The sequence below is a fragment of the Lepidochelys olivacea genome (assembly GCF_965140295.1).
Source record: "Lepidochelys olivacea isolate rLepOli2 genome assembly, chromosome: 24".
NCBI classification, from domain to species: Eukaryota; Metazoa; Chordata; order Testudines; family Cheloniidae; genus Lepidochelys; species Lepidochelys olivacea.
In genome coordinates this window covers 16,205,493-16,222,461 of record NC_140434.1, presented here as the reverse complement: position 1 = coordinate 16,222,461, position 16,969 = coordinate 16,205,493, and the positions used below count along the sequence as shown (strand labels likewise).

The 16,969-nt window shown below is 49.4% G+C and overlaps 1 long non-coding RNA gene across 1 annotated transcript; it reads left to right on the top strand.

Annotated features, from left to right (window-relative positions):
• Positions 1–226: 226 nt before the first annotated feature.
• LOC311512811 lies at positions 227–16,707 on the top strand. The gene is made up of 3 exons (XR_014709572.1): positions 227–263; positions 11,327–11,365; positions 16,423–16,707. It is a non-coding gene; the product is annotated as an uncharacterized lncRNA (long non-coding RNA).
• The last annotated feature ends 262 nt before the right edge of the window (positions 16,708–16,969 follow it).

Below are 16,969 nucleotides of genomic sequence, written 5' to 3'. Positions count from 1 at the left end.
CAAGGGCCTATGCAGGCATAGGCTCTGTAGTGTAGACATGGCCTCATTTCCCTTTCGAGGAGAATATGCTATACCAGCAAAAGCACACGAGTGTACTGGTAGAACTGTACTGGCAAAGCGTTCCTAGTGTAGAGCTTTCTGGTAATGCTATTGCCATTGTGAGGAATCACCAACCTTGAAATAATATTGGAGAAGGAGTTTCTTGATCCTGCTCTATTTCCTTACAGGTGTTTCCAGAACATCCCCCTGTAGGTTATCCTCTGGTGAGTACTCAAAATTACTTTGCTGTCTGGTGCTGCTCGATAATGATCCAAAGCAATGTGCAGACTAACACATGTTCATTTTCATCACCTGAATCAGATGCCACCAACAGAAGGTTGATTTTCCTTTTGGGTGGTTCCGGTTCAGTAGTTTCCACATTGGAGTGTTGTCAGAAGTCTTAAAAGAGCAACATGTTCCACACCTTGTCCCTCTCAGATTTTGGAAGGCACTTCAGATTCTTAAGCCTTGGGTTGAGTGCTGTAGCTATCTTTAGAAATCTCACATTGGTACGTTCTTTGCATTTTGTCAAATCTGCAGCGAAAGTGTTCTTGAAATGAACAACGTGTGCTGAGTCGTCATCCGAGACTGCTATAACATGAAATATATATGGCAGAATGCGGGTAAAACACAGAGACATACAATCTCGCACAAGGAGTTCAGTCAGAAATTCAATTAGTGCATTTTCTTTTTTTTTGAAGAAGTGTCACGAGCATGGAATCATATCCTCTGGAATGGTGGCCAAAGCATGAAGGGCCATACGAATGTTTAGCATATCTGGCACGTAAATACCTTGCAATGCCGGCTACAAAAGTGCCATGTGAATGCCTCTTCTTATTTACAATGTCACCTGAAAGTGAGAAGCGGGCAGCATTATCTCCTGTAAATGAAAACAAACTTCTTTGTCTTAGAAATTGGCTGAACAAGAAGTAGGATTGAGTGGAGTTGTAGGCTCGAAAGTTTTACATGGTTTTGTTTTTGAGTGCAGTTATTTTAAAATAAAATCTACCTTTGAAAGTTTCACTTTCACATGAAAGAGATTGCATGACAGTACTTGTATGAGGTGAATTGAAAAATACTATTTCTTTAGATTGGAAGGACAGAACAGGTCGGACTGGTGGGGGAGTGGCACTAGAGGTGAAAAAAAACAGCGTCAAATGAAATAAAAATCTTAAATGAAGGCAACTGTACCATAGAATCTCTATGGATAGTAATTCCATCGTGTCACGGAGTGTGGGGGAGTCCAGGCCCTGCACCCCTCTTCCTGGGATCCACTGAGACTCTCAGCCAGCCAGTAAAACAGAAGGTTTATTGGACAACAGGAACACAGTCCAAAACAGAGCTTGTGGGTACAACCAGGACCCCTCAATCACGTCCCTCTGGGGGAGCAGGGAGCTTAGACCCCAGCCCTGGGGTTCCCTGTGTTCCTCCACCCAGCCCCAAACTGAAACTAAACCCACCCAGCCGGTTCCCTGCTGCAGCCTCTGTTCACATTCCTGGGCAGAGGTGTTACCTCCCCCTCCCCCTCCTGGCTCAGGGGACAGGCTCTCAGGTCTCCCATCCCCAGGGCACATTCCCAGGTCAACACTCCCCCCTCCCTGCTGAGTCACATCGTCACATCTCTCCCCCCTTCGAGACTGAACTGAGCGGGGTCACTGTGACCAGTGACCTGGGGAAGTTCAGGGCCCCCTCTCTGGGACAGCGCGTCCGCTATCAGGTTGGCACTTCCCTTCACGTGGACCACGTCCATGTCGTAATCCTGCAGGAGCAGGCTCCATCTCAGGAGCTTGGTGTTGGCTCCTTTCATCTGGTGCAGCCAGGTCAGGGGAGAGTGGTCGGTGTAGACGGTGAAGTGTCGTCCGAAGAGATAGGGCTCTAGTTTCTTGAGGGCCCACACCATGGCCAGGCACTCCTTCTCGATGGCCGTGTAGTGTTGCTCCCGGGGTAGCAACTTCTTGCTCAGGTACACGATGGGGTGTCTCTCCCCCTTTTCATCCTCCTGCATTAACACCGCCCCCAGTCCCGTGTCGGAGGCGTCGGTGAACACCACAAAGGGCTTGTCAAAGTCTGGGTTTGCCAGAACTGGGCCACTGACCAGAGCCTTCTTCAGCGCCCGGAAAGCCTCCTGGCACTGCCCGGTCCAGACCACCTTGTCTGGCTTCCCCTTCTTGCATAGCTCCGTGATGGGGGTGGCGATGGCGCTAAAGTGGGGCACAAATCTTCGGTAGTATCCTGCCATCCCAATAAAGGCTTGGACCTGCTTTTTGGTGTGGGGAGCGGGCCAGTCTCTGATCACCTCCACCTTGGCTGGTTCCGGCTTTAGGCGGCCGCTCCCCACCCGATGGCCCAGGTAAGATACTTCCGCCATCCCCACCTTGCACTTCTCCGCTTTTACAGTCAGCCCAGCCCCCTGGAGTCGGTCCAGCACTTGTCTAACCTGGGACACGTGGTCCTCCCAGGTCTGGCTAAAGACACAGATGTCATCAATATACGCCACGGCAAAACTCTCCATCCCCCTCAGGAGCTGGTCCACTAGGCGCTGGAAGGTGGCCGGCGCTCCCTTGAGGCCGAAAGGCAGGGTCAGGAACTCATAGAGCCCCAGAGGGGTGATAAAGGCCGATTTCAGTCGGGCATCTGCATCCAGCGGCACTTGCCAGTAGCCCTTTGTAAGGTCCATGGTGGTGAGGTACCGAGCTCCTCCCAGCTTGTCTAAGAGCTCGTCAGGCCTGGGCATGGGGTAGGCATCAGATACAGTGATGGCATTGAGCTTCCGATAGTCCACACAGAACCAGACCGACCCGTCCTTTTTGGGGACCAGCACCACCGGCGAGGCCCAAGGGCTGGCAGATGGCTGGATCACCCCCAAAGCCAGCATGTCCCGGACCTCTCTTTCCAGGTCCTGAGCAGTTTTCCCTGTGACTCGGAAGGGGGAGCATCTTATCGGCGGGTGCGACCCTGTCTGCACCCGGTGGACAGTCAGATTAGTGCGTCCAGGCTGGTTGGAAAACAGCTGTCGGTACGGATGCAGCACCTCCCTGACCTCAACTTGCTGGGCAGGGGTTAGCTGATCCGAGAGGGGAATTGTTTCCAGGGGGAAACCAGCTCTGGTCCCAGGGAATAGATCTACTAAAGGGTCATCTCCCTGCTCTTCCCACTGTCCACACACGGCCAACACCACATTCCCCCTGGCATAATATGGCTTCATCATATTCACATGGTACACCCGGCGGTGGTGCGCCCGGTTCGACAGCTCCACCACATAGTTTACCTCATTGAGCTGCTTGACGACCTTGAAAGGGCCCTCCCAGGCGGCCTGTAGTTTGTTCTTTCTCACGGGGATGAGAACCATCACCTGATCCCCGGTGGCGTAGGCACGGGCCCGTGCTGTGCGGTCATACCAGACCTTCTGCTTCTTCTGGGCTCTGGCCAGATTCTCCCTGGCCAGGCCCATGAGTTCAGCCAGTCTCTCTCGGAAGATCAGGACATACTCCACCACTGACTCTCCATCGGGAGTGGCCTTCCCCTCCCACTCGTCTCTCATCAGGTCCAGGGGGCCCCTCACCCTCCTGCCATATAACAGTTCGAAAGGCGAAAATCTGGTAGACTCCTGGGGCACCTCCCTGTACGCGAACAGCAGGTGAGGTAAGTACTTGTCCCAGTCCTGCGGGTGCTGGTTCATAAAGGTTTTCAGCATCATCTTTAGCGTCCCGTTAAACCTCTCCACCAGCCCATTGGACTGGGGGTGATAAGCTGAGGCCCAGTCGTGCCGGACCCCACATTTCTCCCACAAGCACCGGAGCAGGGCCGACATGAAGTTGGAGCCTTGGTCTGTCAAGACTTCCTTGGGGAACCCCACTCGGCTGAAAATGGTCAGGAGCGCATCGGCCACGGTGTCGGCTTCAATGGAAGCTAAGGGCACTGCCTCGGGGTAGCGGGTGGCAAAATCTACCACCACCAGAATGTATTTCTTCCCCGACCGGGTCGTCCTGCTGAGAGGCCCCACGATGTCCATGGCCACCTTCTGGAAAGGCTCCTCTATGATGGGCAAAGGTCTCAAAGCCGCTTTCCCCTTGTCCCGGGCCTTCCCCACCCTCTGACAGGGGTCACAGGATCGGCAATACTGCCGGACCGTGGTAAAGACCCCGGGCCAGTAAAAGTTCTGTAGCAACCTCTGCCGGGTGCGCCGGATTCCCTGGTGCCCTGCGAGGGGGATGTCATGGGCCAGGTACAGGAGCCTGCGGCGATACTTCTGGGGGACCACCAGCTGCCTCCTGATCCCACAGGACTCTACTTCCCTTGTGGGAGCCCATTCTCGGTACAGGAACCCCTTCTCCCACAGGAACCTCTCCTGGCAGCCTCTCCTCATGGTCCGTCCCACCCTGAGGTCGGCCAGGTCCCTGAGCTTCCGCAAGGAGGGATCTTTCCTCAACTCGGCCTGGAACTCAGCGGCTGGGGAAGGGACGGGGCCCGGTTCCCTCTCATTGGCCGGGTCTGAGGCCTCCACCTCTCTGAGCCGTGCCCCTCGGCGCTCCCTCCCCCCCAGGGTAGGGTCCTGCGCCTCCGGTGTGATACCCTCCCCAAGGTCAGGGCGCAGTGCCCCTCGCCGGCTCTGGCTACGCGTCACAACCAGGGCGGCCTGGGGCTTGCTTGGCCAGTCCTCTAGGTCTCCCCCCATCAAAACCTCAGTGGGCAAATGGTGGTGTACCCCCACATCCTTGGGGCCCTCCTTGGCCCCCCATTTCAGGTGTACCCTTGCCACGGGCACCTTAAATGGGGTCCCGCCCACCCCTGTCAGGGTCAGATAGGTGTTGGGCACCACCCGATCTGGGGCCACCACCTCGGGCCGGGCCAGCGTCACCTCCGCGCCCATATCCCAGTATCCATTGACCTTCCTCCCATCAACCTCCAGGGGAACAAGGCACTCTCTCCGGAGGGACAGCCCCGCGCCCACCCTGTAAACTGAGCACCCTGAGTCCAGAGCCTCCAGCCCTCTGGTGGAGCTGGCCTGGGGTACTCTTCCCTCCGGGGCCGGTGGTAAACTGGTAGGCCCCCTTTCCTGGGTCGTCTGCCCCTCGTCCAGCTGGGTCCCTACCCAGTTAACCCTGGGTAGGTTGGGTCTGCTCAGTTTGTCCCTGAGCCCGGGGCACTGGGACCGTACGTGGCCTCTCTGGCCACAGTGATAGCAGCTCAGGTCACGTTGGTCCCCTCGAGCAGGTCGGAGGGGCCCGACGCTAGGCGTTCCCCTTGGGAGGGGGTTCTCCCTATTTCCCCGCTGGGAGGCCCCCTGGTGACCCTCTCTCTGCATCGGGGGGGGCCTGTTCTTTTGGGACTCCTCCCGGCTACCCCCTGACCGACTGTTCACAAACTCGTCGGCCAGCTGCCCTGCGTGCTGGGGGTTCTCGAGCTTTTTGTCCACCAGCCACAGCCTCAGGCTGGACGGGCACTGATCATACAGTTGCTCCAGTACGATTAGGTCAAGCAGGTCCTCTTTAGCTCGGGCCCCAGCTGTCCACTTGCGGGCATACCCCTGCATCCGGTTGGCCAGTTGTAGGTAGGTGACCTCAGGCGTTTTACGCTGACTCCGGAACCTTCTCCGGTACATCTCGGGGGTCAGCCCAAACTCACGGAGCAGGGCCTGTTTGAACAGTTCATAGTCCCCTGCCTCCTGCCCTGTCATCCGGCTGTACACCTCCACGGCTTTGGGGTCCAGTAAGGGGCTGAGAAACTGGAGCCTGTCCGCAGGGTCAACCCTGTGCAGCTCGCAGGCATTCTCAAAGGCCGTCAGGAAGCTATCTATGTCCTCCCCCTCCTTCCGCTGGGCCAGGAAGCACTTATCAAAGTTCCTTGCAGTCTTGGGTCCCCCCGCACTCACCGCAGCCGGGGCCCCACTGCTTCTCAGCCTGGCCAGCTCCAGTTCATGCTGTCTTTGTTTCTCCTTCTCCTGACGCTCCCTGTCCTTCTCCTGACGCTCCCTCTCCTTCTCCTCCTGCTCATGTTGACGTTGTTTCTCCTTCTCCTCCTGCTCATGTTGACGTTGTTTCTCCTCATGTTGACGTTGTTTTTCATGATCCTCCAGCTCCCTCATTTTCATCTCCCTCTCCCATTCCAGCCGCCTCCGCTCCAGGGATGGGGAGCTCCGCTGGGAGGATCCCCTGCTGGGTGCCGGGGTCAGGGTGCCCTCGGTATTCGCTGGGCTTCCCCCAACCCCTCCCCCAGACATAGGTAGGAAGGGTCTCGGGATGTCCTCGGCAGCAGTCTGACCCCTCCCAGCCCGGTCAGGCCCCAGGGCCCACGCTGCGTCCCCCGGGCAGCTTCCCTCAGGGACAGGGATCGGGTCATCCAAGTGATCCCTCTCCTCCAGCTGGGCAATCAGCTGTTCCTTGGTGGACCTCCCGATGCGCAGCCCCCTCTGCCTGCACAGCTCCACCAGGTCGCTCTTAAGGCGTTTAGCGTACATCTCCCTGCTGGCCACTCGCAGGCCGGGCAGCTTCCCACGGTTTCCAGGAAAAGCCCCTCGTGTGCCAGTCCTTCTTGAGGTCACCGACTCTTTCCAGGGTCGAGCTCCAGACTCCTCCGCCCCTGGGACCGCTCGCTGCAATCCCCCGGGGGACCCTGTTACTGCAAAAGTCTTTCTCTCTGGTCACACATTCCCAGGGGTTAACCGCCCCCCGAAACCGTCTCTCTCTGGATCTTCAGCACGCCTGGTCCCCGTCAATTCCCCTTCCTTTTACTGCTCCCCAGTCACTTACTGCAGGAAGCGCCGTTCACGGGGTGCAGTAGATCCCACCGCTACCACCAGTTGTCACGGAGTGTGGGGGAGTCCAGGCCCTGCACCCCTCTTCCTGGGATCCACTGAGACTCTCAGCCAGCCAGTAAAACAGAAGGTTTATTGGACAACAGGAACACAGTCCAAAACAGAGCTTGTGGGTACAACCAGGACCCCTCAATCACGTCCCTCTGGGGGAGCAGGGAGCTTAGACCCCAGCCCTGGGGTTCCCTGTGTTCCTCCACCCAGCCCCAAACTGAAACTAAACCCACCCAGCAGGTTCCCTGCTGCAGCCTCTGTTCACATTCCTGGACAGAGGTGTTACCTCCCCCTCCCCCTCCTGGCTCAGGGGACAGGCTCTCAGGTCTCCCATCCCCAGGGCACATTCCCAGGTCAACACTCCCCCCTCCCTGCTGAGTCACATCGTCACACATAGACAACCCACCACCTGACCAGGATGGTGATAGTGACTGTGAAATGCTCAGAGAGATTAGAGAGGCTATAAAACAAAACAAAACAAAAACAAGACAACAACTCAATAAAGATGGGGGATTTTAACAATCCCCATATTGACTGGGTACATGTCATCTTAGGACGGGATGCAGATATAAAGTTTCTTGACACCTTAAACAACTGCTTCTTGGAGAAGCTAGTCCTGGGACCCCCAAGAGGAGAGGCAATCTTTGATTTAGTACTAGGTGGATCACAGGATCTGGTCCAAGAAGTGAATATAGTTGGATTGCTTGGTAATCACGAGCATAATATAATTAAATGAAACATCCCTTGGGTGGGAGAAAAACCACAGCAGCCCACCATAGCTGCATTTAATTTCAGAAAGGGGAACAACACCAAAATGAGGAAGTTAATTAAACAGAAATTAAAAGGTACAGTGCCAAATGTGAAATCCCCCCAAGCTGCATGGAAACTTTGTAAAGACACCATAATGCAGGCTCAACTTCAATGTAATTCAAATTAAAAAACATAATTAGAGAATTCTAAAAGTGCCACCATGGCGAACCAAAGTCAAAGAAGCACTGAGAGGCAAAAGGCATCCTTTAAAAAGTGGAAGTTAAATCCTACAGAGGAAAGTAGAAAGGAGAATAAACTCTGGCAAGTGAAATGTAAAAATACAATTAGGAAGGTCAAAAAAGAATTTGAAGAAAAACTAACAAAAGACTCAAAAAGTAAGAGCAAAATGTTTTGAAGTAGATCAGAAGCAGGAAGCTGCTAAACAACTGGTGGTGCCACTGGACGATTGAGATGCTAAAGGAGCACTCAAGGACGATAAAGCCATTGCGGAGAAACGAAATAAATTCTTTGCGTCGGTCTTCACGGCTGAGGATGTGAGGGAGATTCCCAAACCAGAGCCATTCTTTTTAGGTGACAAATCTGAGGAACTGTCCCAGATTGAGGTATCATTAGAGGAGCTTTTGGAACAGATTGAAAAATTAAAGAGTAATAAGTCCCCAGGACCAGATGGCATTCACTCAAGTGTTCTCGTGGAACTCAAATGTGAAATTGCAGAACTAATAACTGTGGTACGTAACCTATCATTTCAATCACCTTCTGTACCAGATGACTGGAGCATTGCTAATGTGACACCAATTTTTAAAAAAGACTCGAGAGGTGATCCCGGTAATTACAGGCTGGTAAGCCTAACTTGAGTGCCGGCAAGCTGGTTGAAACTGTAGTAAAGGACAGAATTACCGGACACCTAGATGAACACAATTTGTTGGGGGAAGAGTCCACATGGTTTTTGTAAAGAGCAATCATGCCTTACCCATCTACTAGAATTCTTTGAGGGGGGTCAACAAGCACGTGGACAAGGGGGAATCCAGTGGATATAGTGTACTTAGATTTCCAGAAAGTCTTTGACAAGCTCCCTCATCGAAGGTTCTTAAGCAAAGTAAGATGTCATGGGAGAAGAGGGAAGGTCCTCTCATGGATCAGCAACTGGTTAAAAGATAGGAAACAAAGGGCAGGAATAAATGGTCAATTTTCAGTCAAGAGTGGTATCCTGCAGGGATGTTTACTTGGACCAGTACTACTCACCATATTCATAAACAATCTGGAAAAAGGGATAAACAGTGAGGTGGCAAAATTTGCAGATGATAAATATCTTGAGCAGTTTTGTAAGTCCAAAGCAGACTGCGAAGAGTTACAAAGGGATCTCACAAAAACTGGGTGACTGGGCAACAAAATGGCAGATGAACTTCATTGTTGATAAATGCAAAGTAATGCACATGGGAAAACAAAATCCCAACTATAATATAAAATAATAGGATCTGAATTAGCTGTTGCCACTCAAGAAAGATTTTTTTTCCAATGAAAATTATGAAAAATAGAACTAAAAATGTTTTGAATTTTGTTGATTCCCCAGAGTCCTATTTGCAAATAGTGTTCCAATGCTATTTTTCTTGGAAATTTGCCACAAACAAACTTATAATTTTTCAAAGAGCTCCATCAAAGAAGAAAGGGGGGAAAAATGAAAAAATGAAAACCTTTTCATTTCTGATTTTGTCAAAAAAAGAAGTGATTAATTTTCTGGTAAAAAAGTGACAATTTGCTTGCAAAAATTCATTACGAAAAATGTTGATCATCTCTATTTCTTATCTTGAGGGATCAGAGTCACGAAAGGAAGCTCCCATATTCCAGGTTAATCTCCGCTCTGAGAAGCAAGGATAGGGGGACGGTTTCCCATCGCAGAGCTGTCTGGGGCCATGTCTACAATATGGACTTCTGATGGCATAGCTCGATCCGTATGGGGTGTGAAGAAGTTTGATTCCTTACGACATCGCTGCGCTGGCAAAAGTCATAAAATCATAGAAGATTAGGGTTGGAAGAGACCTCAGAAGGTCATCTAGTCCAACCCCCTACTCAAAGCTGGACCAATCCCCAGTTAAATCATCCCAGCCAGGGCTTTGTCAAGCCGGGCCTTAAGAACCTCTAAGGATGGAGATTCCACCACCTCCCTACGGAACCCAGTCCAGTGCTTCACCACCCTCCTAGTGAAATAGTGTTTCCTAATATCCAACCTAGACCTCCCCCACTGCAACTTGAGACCATTCCTCCTTGTTCTGTCGTCTGCCATCAATGAGAATAGCCGAGCTCCATCCTCTTTGGAACCCCCCTGCAGGTAGTTGAAGGCTGCTATCAAATCCCCGCTCACTCTTCTCTTCTGCAGACTAAACAAGCCCAGTTCCCTCAGCCTCTCCTCGTAAATTCCCTGCCCCAGCCCCCTAATCATTTTCATTGCTCTCCGCTGTAGTCTCTCTAATTTGCCTACATCCTTTCTGTAGTGGGGGCCCCAAAACTGGACGCAATCCTCCAGATGTGGCCTCACCAGTGCTGAATAGAGGGGAATAATCACTTCCCTCAATCTGCTGGCAGTGTTCCTACTAATGCAGCCCAAGATCCTGTCAGCCTTCTTGGCAACAAGGGCACACTGCTGACTCATATCCAGCTTCTCATCCACTGCAATCCCCAGGTCCTTTTCTGCAGAACTGCTACTTAGCCTGTCAGTCCCCAGGCAGTAGCAGTGCATGGGATTCTTCCGTCCTAAGTGCAGGACTCTGCACTGGTCCTTGTTGAACCTCATCAGATTTCTTTTGGCACAATCCTCCAATTTGTCTAGGTCCCTCTGGACCCTATCCCTACCCTCCAGCATATCTACCTCTCCCCGCACCTTCGTGTCATCTCTGAACTTGCGGAGGGTGCAATCCATCCCATCATCCAGATCATTAATAAAGACATTGAACAAAACAAGCCCCAGGACCGGCCCCTGGGACACTCTGCTTGATGCCGGCTGCCAACTAGACATCCAGCCCTTGATCACTACCCGTTGAGCCCGACTATCTAGCCAGCTTTCTATCCACCTTATAGTCCATTCATCCTATCCGTACCTCTTTAACTTGCTAGCAAGAATACTGTGGGAGACCGTAGCAAAAGCTTTGCTAAAGTCAAGATATGTCATGTCCACTGCTTTCCCCATATCCAGAGAGCCAGTTATCTCATCATAGAAGGCAATCAGGTTGGTCAGGCCTGACTATTGTAACTGCAGTTATAACCAGCAAAACTGCTTTTGCTGGTATTGCTGGGCCTGGTGTACACTTCAGTGTTCGGCCAGTGTCTCTATATCAGCTAGCAGTGTGAAAAACGCTATGCTGAAAAATCCCCAGGATAGAGGCAACTAGACCGACAGAAGGGTGAGTCTCTCAGCTTACTGAACATCAAGTGGGGAAGTGGTCTTATTATGTCGGAACAAGTCCTTAAGTCAGCATATGCAGCCTGTACTCTAGGGACTATGCAGGCATATGCTCTGTAGTGTAGACATGGCCTCATTTCCCTTTCGAGGAGAATATGCTATACCAGCAAAAGCACACGAGTGTACTGGGAGAACTGTACTGGCAAAGCGTTCCTAGCGTAGAGCTTGTTGGTAACGCCATTGCCATTGTGAGGAATCAACAACCTTGAAATGATATTGGAGAAGGAGTTTCTTGATCCTGTTCTGTTTCCTTACAGGTGTTTCGAAAACATCCAGCTGGAAAACGTTTTCCTCTGGTGAGTACTCAAAATTACTTTGCTGTCAAATTACTTTGGTTCGGGTTCTGTAGTTTCCACATTGGAGTGTTGTCAGAAGTCTTAAAAGAGCAACATGTTCCACACCTTGTCCCTCTCAGATTTTGGAAGGCACTTCTGATTCTTAAGCCTTGGGTTGAGTGCTGTAGCTATCTTTAGAAACCTCACATTGGTACCTTCTTTGCATTTTGTCAAATCTGCAGCGAAAGTGTTCTTGATACCGGCTGCCAACTAGACATCCAGCCGTTGATCACTACCCGTTGAGCCCGACTATCTAGCCAGCTTTCTATCCACCTTATAGTCCATTCATCCAATCCGTACCTCTTTAACTTGTGCTGGGTCATCATCCTAGACTGCTATAATGTGAAATATATGTGGCAGAATGCGGGTAGAACACAGAGCAGGAGACATACAATCTTGCACAAGGAATTCAGTCAGAAATTCAATTAGTGCATTTTCTTTTTTTTTGAAGAAGTGTCATGAGCATGGAAGCATATCCTCTGGAATGGTGGCCAAAGCATGAAGGGCCATACGAATGTTTAGCATATCTAGCACGTAAATACCTTGCAATGCCGGCTACAAAAGTGCCATGCGAATGCCTCTTCTTATTTACAATGTCACCTGAAAGTGAGAAGCGGGCAGCATCATATCCTGTAAATGAAAAGAAATCTCTTTGTCTTAGAAACAGGCTGAACAAGAAGTAGGATTGAGTGGATTTGTAGGCTCTAAAGTTTTACATGGTTTTGTTTTTGAGTGCAGTTATTTTAAAATAAAATCTACCTTTGAAAGTTTCACTTTCACATGAAAGAGATTGCATGACAGTACTTGTATGAGGTGAATTGAAAAATACTATTTCTTTAGATTGGAAGGACAGAACCGGTCGGACTGGTGGGGGAGTGGCACTAGAGGTGAAAAAAACCAGAGTCAAATGAAATAAAAATCTTAAATGAAGCAAACTGTACCATAGAATCTCTATGGATAGTAATTCCATAGACAACCCACCACCTGACCAGGATGGTGATAGTGACTGTGAAATGCTCAGAGAGATTAGAGAGGCTATAAAACAAAACAAAACAAAACCAACACAGCAACTCAGTAATGATGGGGGATTTCAACAATCCCCATATTGACTGGGTACATGTCATCTTAGGATGGGATGCAGATATAAAGTTTCTTGACACCTTAAATGACTGCTTCTTGGAGAAGCTAGTCCTGGGACCCCCAAGAGGAGAGGCAATCTTTGATTTCCTACTAAGTGGATCACAGGATCTGGTCCAAGAAGTGAATATAGCTGGATTGCTTGGTAATCGTGAGCACAATATAATTAAATTTAACATCCCTCGGGTGGGAGAAAAACCACAGCAGCCCGCCATAGCTGCATTTAATTTCAGAAAGGGGAACAACACAAACATGAGAAAGTCAATTAAACAGAAATTAAAAGGTACAGTGCCAAATGTGAAATCCCCCACGCTGCATGGAAACTTTGTAAAGACACCATAATGCAGGCTCAACTTCAATGTATCCCCCAAATTAAAAAACATAATTAGAGAATCCTAAAAGTGCCACCATGGCGAAACAAAGTCAAAGAAGCACTGAGAGGCAAAAGGCATCCTTTAAAAAGTGGAAGTTAAATACTACTGAGGAAAATAGAAAGGAGAATAAACTCTGGCAAGTGAAATGTAAAAATACAATTAGGAAGGTCAAAAAAGAATTTGAAGAAAAACTAACAAAAGACTCAAAAAGTAACAGCTAAACGTTTTGAAGTAGATCAGAAGCAGGAAGCTGCTAAACAACCAGTGGTGCCACTGGACGATTGAGATGCTAAAGGAGCACTCAAGGACGATAAAGCCATTGCGGAGAAACGAAATAAATTCTTTGCGTCGGTCTTCACGGCTGAGGACGTGAGGGAGATTCCCAAACCAGAGCCATTCTTTTTAGGTGACAAATCTGAGGAACTGTTCCAGATTGAGGTATCATTAGAGGAGCTTTTGGAACAGATTGAAAAATTAAACAGTAATAAGTCACCAGGACCAGATGGCATTCACTCAAGTGTTCTCTTGGAACTCAAATGTGAAATGGCAGAACTAATAACTGTGGTACGTAACCTATCATTTCAATCACCTTCTGTACCAGATGACTGGAGCATTGCTAATGTGACACCAATTTTTAGAAAAGACTCGAGAGGTGATCCCGGTAATTACAGGCTGGTAAGCCTAACTTGAGTGCCGGCAAGCTGGTTGAAACTGTAGTAAAGGACAGAATTACCGGACACCTAGATGAACACAATTTGTTGGGGGAAGAGTCCACATGGTTTTTGTAAAGAGCAATCATGCCTTACCCATCTACTAGAATTCTTTGAGGGGGGTCAACAAGCACGTGGACAAGGGGGAATCCAGTGGATATAGTGTACTTAGATTTCCAGAAAGTCTTTAACAAGCTCCCTCATCGAAGGTTCTTAAGCAAAGTAAGATGTCATGGAAGAAGAGGGAAGGTCCTCTCATGGATCAGCAACTGGTTAAAAGATAGGAAACAAAGGGCAGGAATAAATGGTCAATTTTCAGTCAAGAGTGGTATCCTGCAGGGATGTGTACTTGGACCAGTACTACTCACCATATTCATAAACAATCTGGAAAAAGGGATAAACAGTGAGGTGGCAAAATTTGCAGATGATAAATATCTTGAGCAGTTTTGTAAGTCCAAAGCAGACTGCGAAGAGTTACAAAGGGATCTCACAAAAACTGGGTGACTGGGCAACAAAATGGCAGATGAACTTCATTGTTGATAAATGCAAAGTAATGCACATGGGAAAACAAAATCCCAACTATAATATAAAATAATAGGATCTGAATTAGCTGTTGCCACTCAAGAAAGATTTTTTTTCCAATGAAAATTAAGAAAAATAGAACTAAAAATGTTTTGAATTTTGTTGATTCCCCAGAGTCCTATTTGCAAATAGTGTTCCAATGCTATTTTTCTTGGAAATTTGCCACAAACAAACTTATAATTTTTCAAAGAGCTCCATCAAAGAAGAAAGGGGGAAAAAAAATGAAAAAATAAAAACCTTTTCATTTCTGATTTTGTCAAAAAAAGAAGTGATTAATTTTCTGGTAAAAAAGTGACAATTTGCTTGCAAAAATTCATTACGAAAAACGTTGATCATCTCTATTTCTTATCTTGAGGGATCAGAGTCACGAAAGGAAGCTCCCATATTCCAGGTTAATCTCTGCCCTGAGAAGCAAGGATAGGGGGACGGTTTCCCATCGCAGAGCTGTCTGGGGCCATGTCTACAATATGGACTTCTGCTGGCATAGCTCGATCCGTATGGGGTGTGAAGAAGTTTGATTCCTTACAACATCGCTGCGCTGGCAAAAGTCATAAAATCATAGAAGATTAGGGTTGGAAGAGAGCTCAGAAGGTCATCTAGTCCAACCCCCTACTCAAAGCTGGACCAATCCCCAGTTAAATCATCCCAGCCAGGGCTTTGTCAAGCCGGGCCTTAAGAACCTCTAAGGATGGAGATTCCATCACCTCCCTACGGAACCCAGTCCAGTGCTTCACCACCCTCCTAGTGAAATAGTGTTTCCTAATATCCAACCTAGACCTCCCACACTGCAACTTGAGACCATTCCTCCTTGTTCTGTCATCTGCCATCAATGAGAATAGCCTAGCTCCATCCTCTTTGGAACCCCCCTGCAGGTAGTTGAAGGCTGCTATCAAATCCCCGCTCACTCTTCTCTTCTGCAGACTAAACAAGCCCAGTTTCCTCAGCCTCTCCTCGTAAATCCCCTGCCCCAGCCCCCTAATCATTTTCATTGCTCTCCGCTGTAGTCTCTCTAATTTGCCTACATCCTTTCTGTAGTGGGGGCCCCAAAACTGGACGCAATCCTCCAGATGTGGCCTCACCAGTGCTGAATAGAGGGGAATAATCACTTCCCTCAATCTGCTGGCAGTGTTCCTACTAATGCAGCCCAAGATCCTGTCAGCCTTCTTGGCAACAAGGGCACACTGCTGACTCATATCCAGCTTCTCATCCACTGCAATCCCCAGGTCCTTTTCTGCAGTTCTGCTACTTAGCCTGTCAGTCTGAGCCAAGAAGCAGAGGGTTGTTTCTAGACTGAGGCTCCCAGGAGATGTTGCTTAGTAGGGGTAGGACTCACAGGCAAGGGGGCCTGAAGAGTGGAACACTGTGGGGAGCCCTCTCACAGAAGACCCGAACTGAGGGCTGCGGGAGGAGAGAGGTAAGAAGGATGGAGAATCACCAGAGGTGTGGAGGTCCTAGAATAGGGGCCCAAAAGAACTGGGGAACAGTGTGGTTGTTGACTCTCAGGAGCATAGGCGCCAACTCCATGGGTGCTCTGGGGCTTCCATTAGCCAAACCTGGAAGAATCTACCGGGTAGCAGCACTGGCTTTGTGACATACTTCCTCTCCACAACCACTTTTCCTGATCTCACAGCAGCCACTTCACCACCAGGATCATGCACCACAGATCAGGAGCAGGGCAGAGGGCTACTCTCAACATCACTGAGCTGCCCCCTTCAAGCACGCAAGACTTCTTCCCCTTTCCTCCTGTCACCCTCTCCATTGAATGCAATGCTGGGAAATGCAATGCTGTCTCATTGACACAGCATTCCCGTGGCAGACAGAATAAACTCTGTGTGGGTAAATACTGACACAGTGGCAGGGATTTGACGAGTGTGTGATAACCAGAGCATAAATCCCAGTGGCAGCTCAAATCCCCAAAAGAAAGTTTTAATTTCTAAAATTACCTTTCCCTTTAACAAATCCAAGAGCTCAGTTCCAGCCCTCCCAAATCTCCCCTGGCCCTCTCCTCCCTCATTTCCCCATCCAGTGCCATCAATCGCAGTTTGTAAAGGGCACTGCTGTACAATGCACAATACTGGAAGTGGAATGCTGGCGGTCGCACACAGCTGTAGGGGACTAGAAAGGGACTAAACTCCTCCAGGGAGTGCGGGAGGGTTCTTGTCTGACTCCCTGTGGGTTACTGGGACCATAATGACCATTTGCCATCTCTCCCCAGGACTAAGAATTATGAATTACTAACTCAAACGCTGGCGAAACCGGATTGGCTGACTTCGATGATGACACCTGCCATTACGCTCCCCGTGCTGCTGCCTCACAACTCTTCCACCAATCAAATGCTGACTGAAAATCATGAATCCTACTGAATGGGCCTCTAGCTGATTACTGTGACAGTCCTTGATTTTTATGCTTTTTGATGTAACAGGGAGCGGAGGGACACTGAGCTCTGTCCCGCAGCTGCCCTGGGGGATTGCGAGAGCTTTGCAAAAATTAAAATAAATACAAACGCACAAAAAATGTTCAGTAACTGTTGTTTTTTTACGTTTTAGTAAATTAAATTTCCTTCCAGGCTGGGATAGGATTCGCTCCTCTGTAAACGCTGACACGACTGTGAGTCATTTCTAAACTCGTTGTAGGCAATGATTACTGTATGGGGGGTGGGGGAAGACACTGTTCTCCAGTATTCCTCTCTCTCCCTCAGTGGTGAAACCAGGGAAGCAGAAGCACTGGGAAAAATGAATAGTGGAGTAGCTCACAAATCCAGA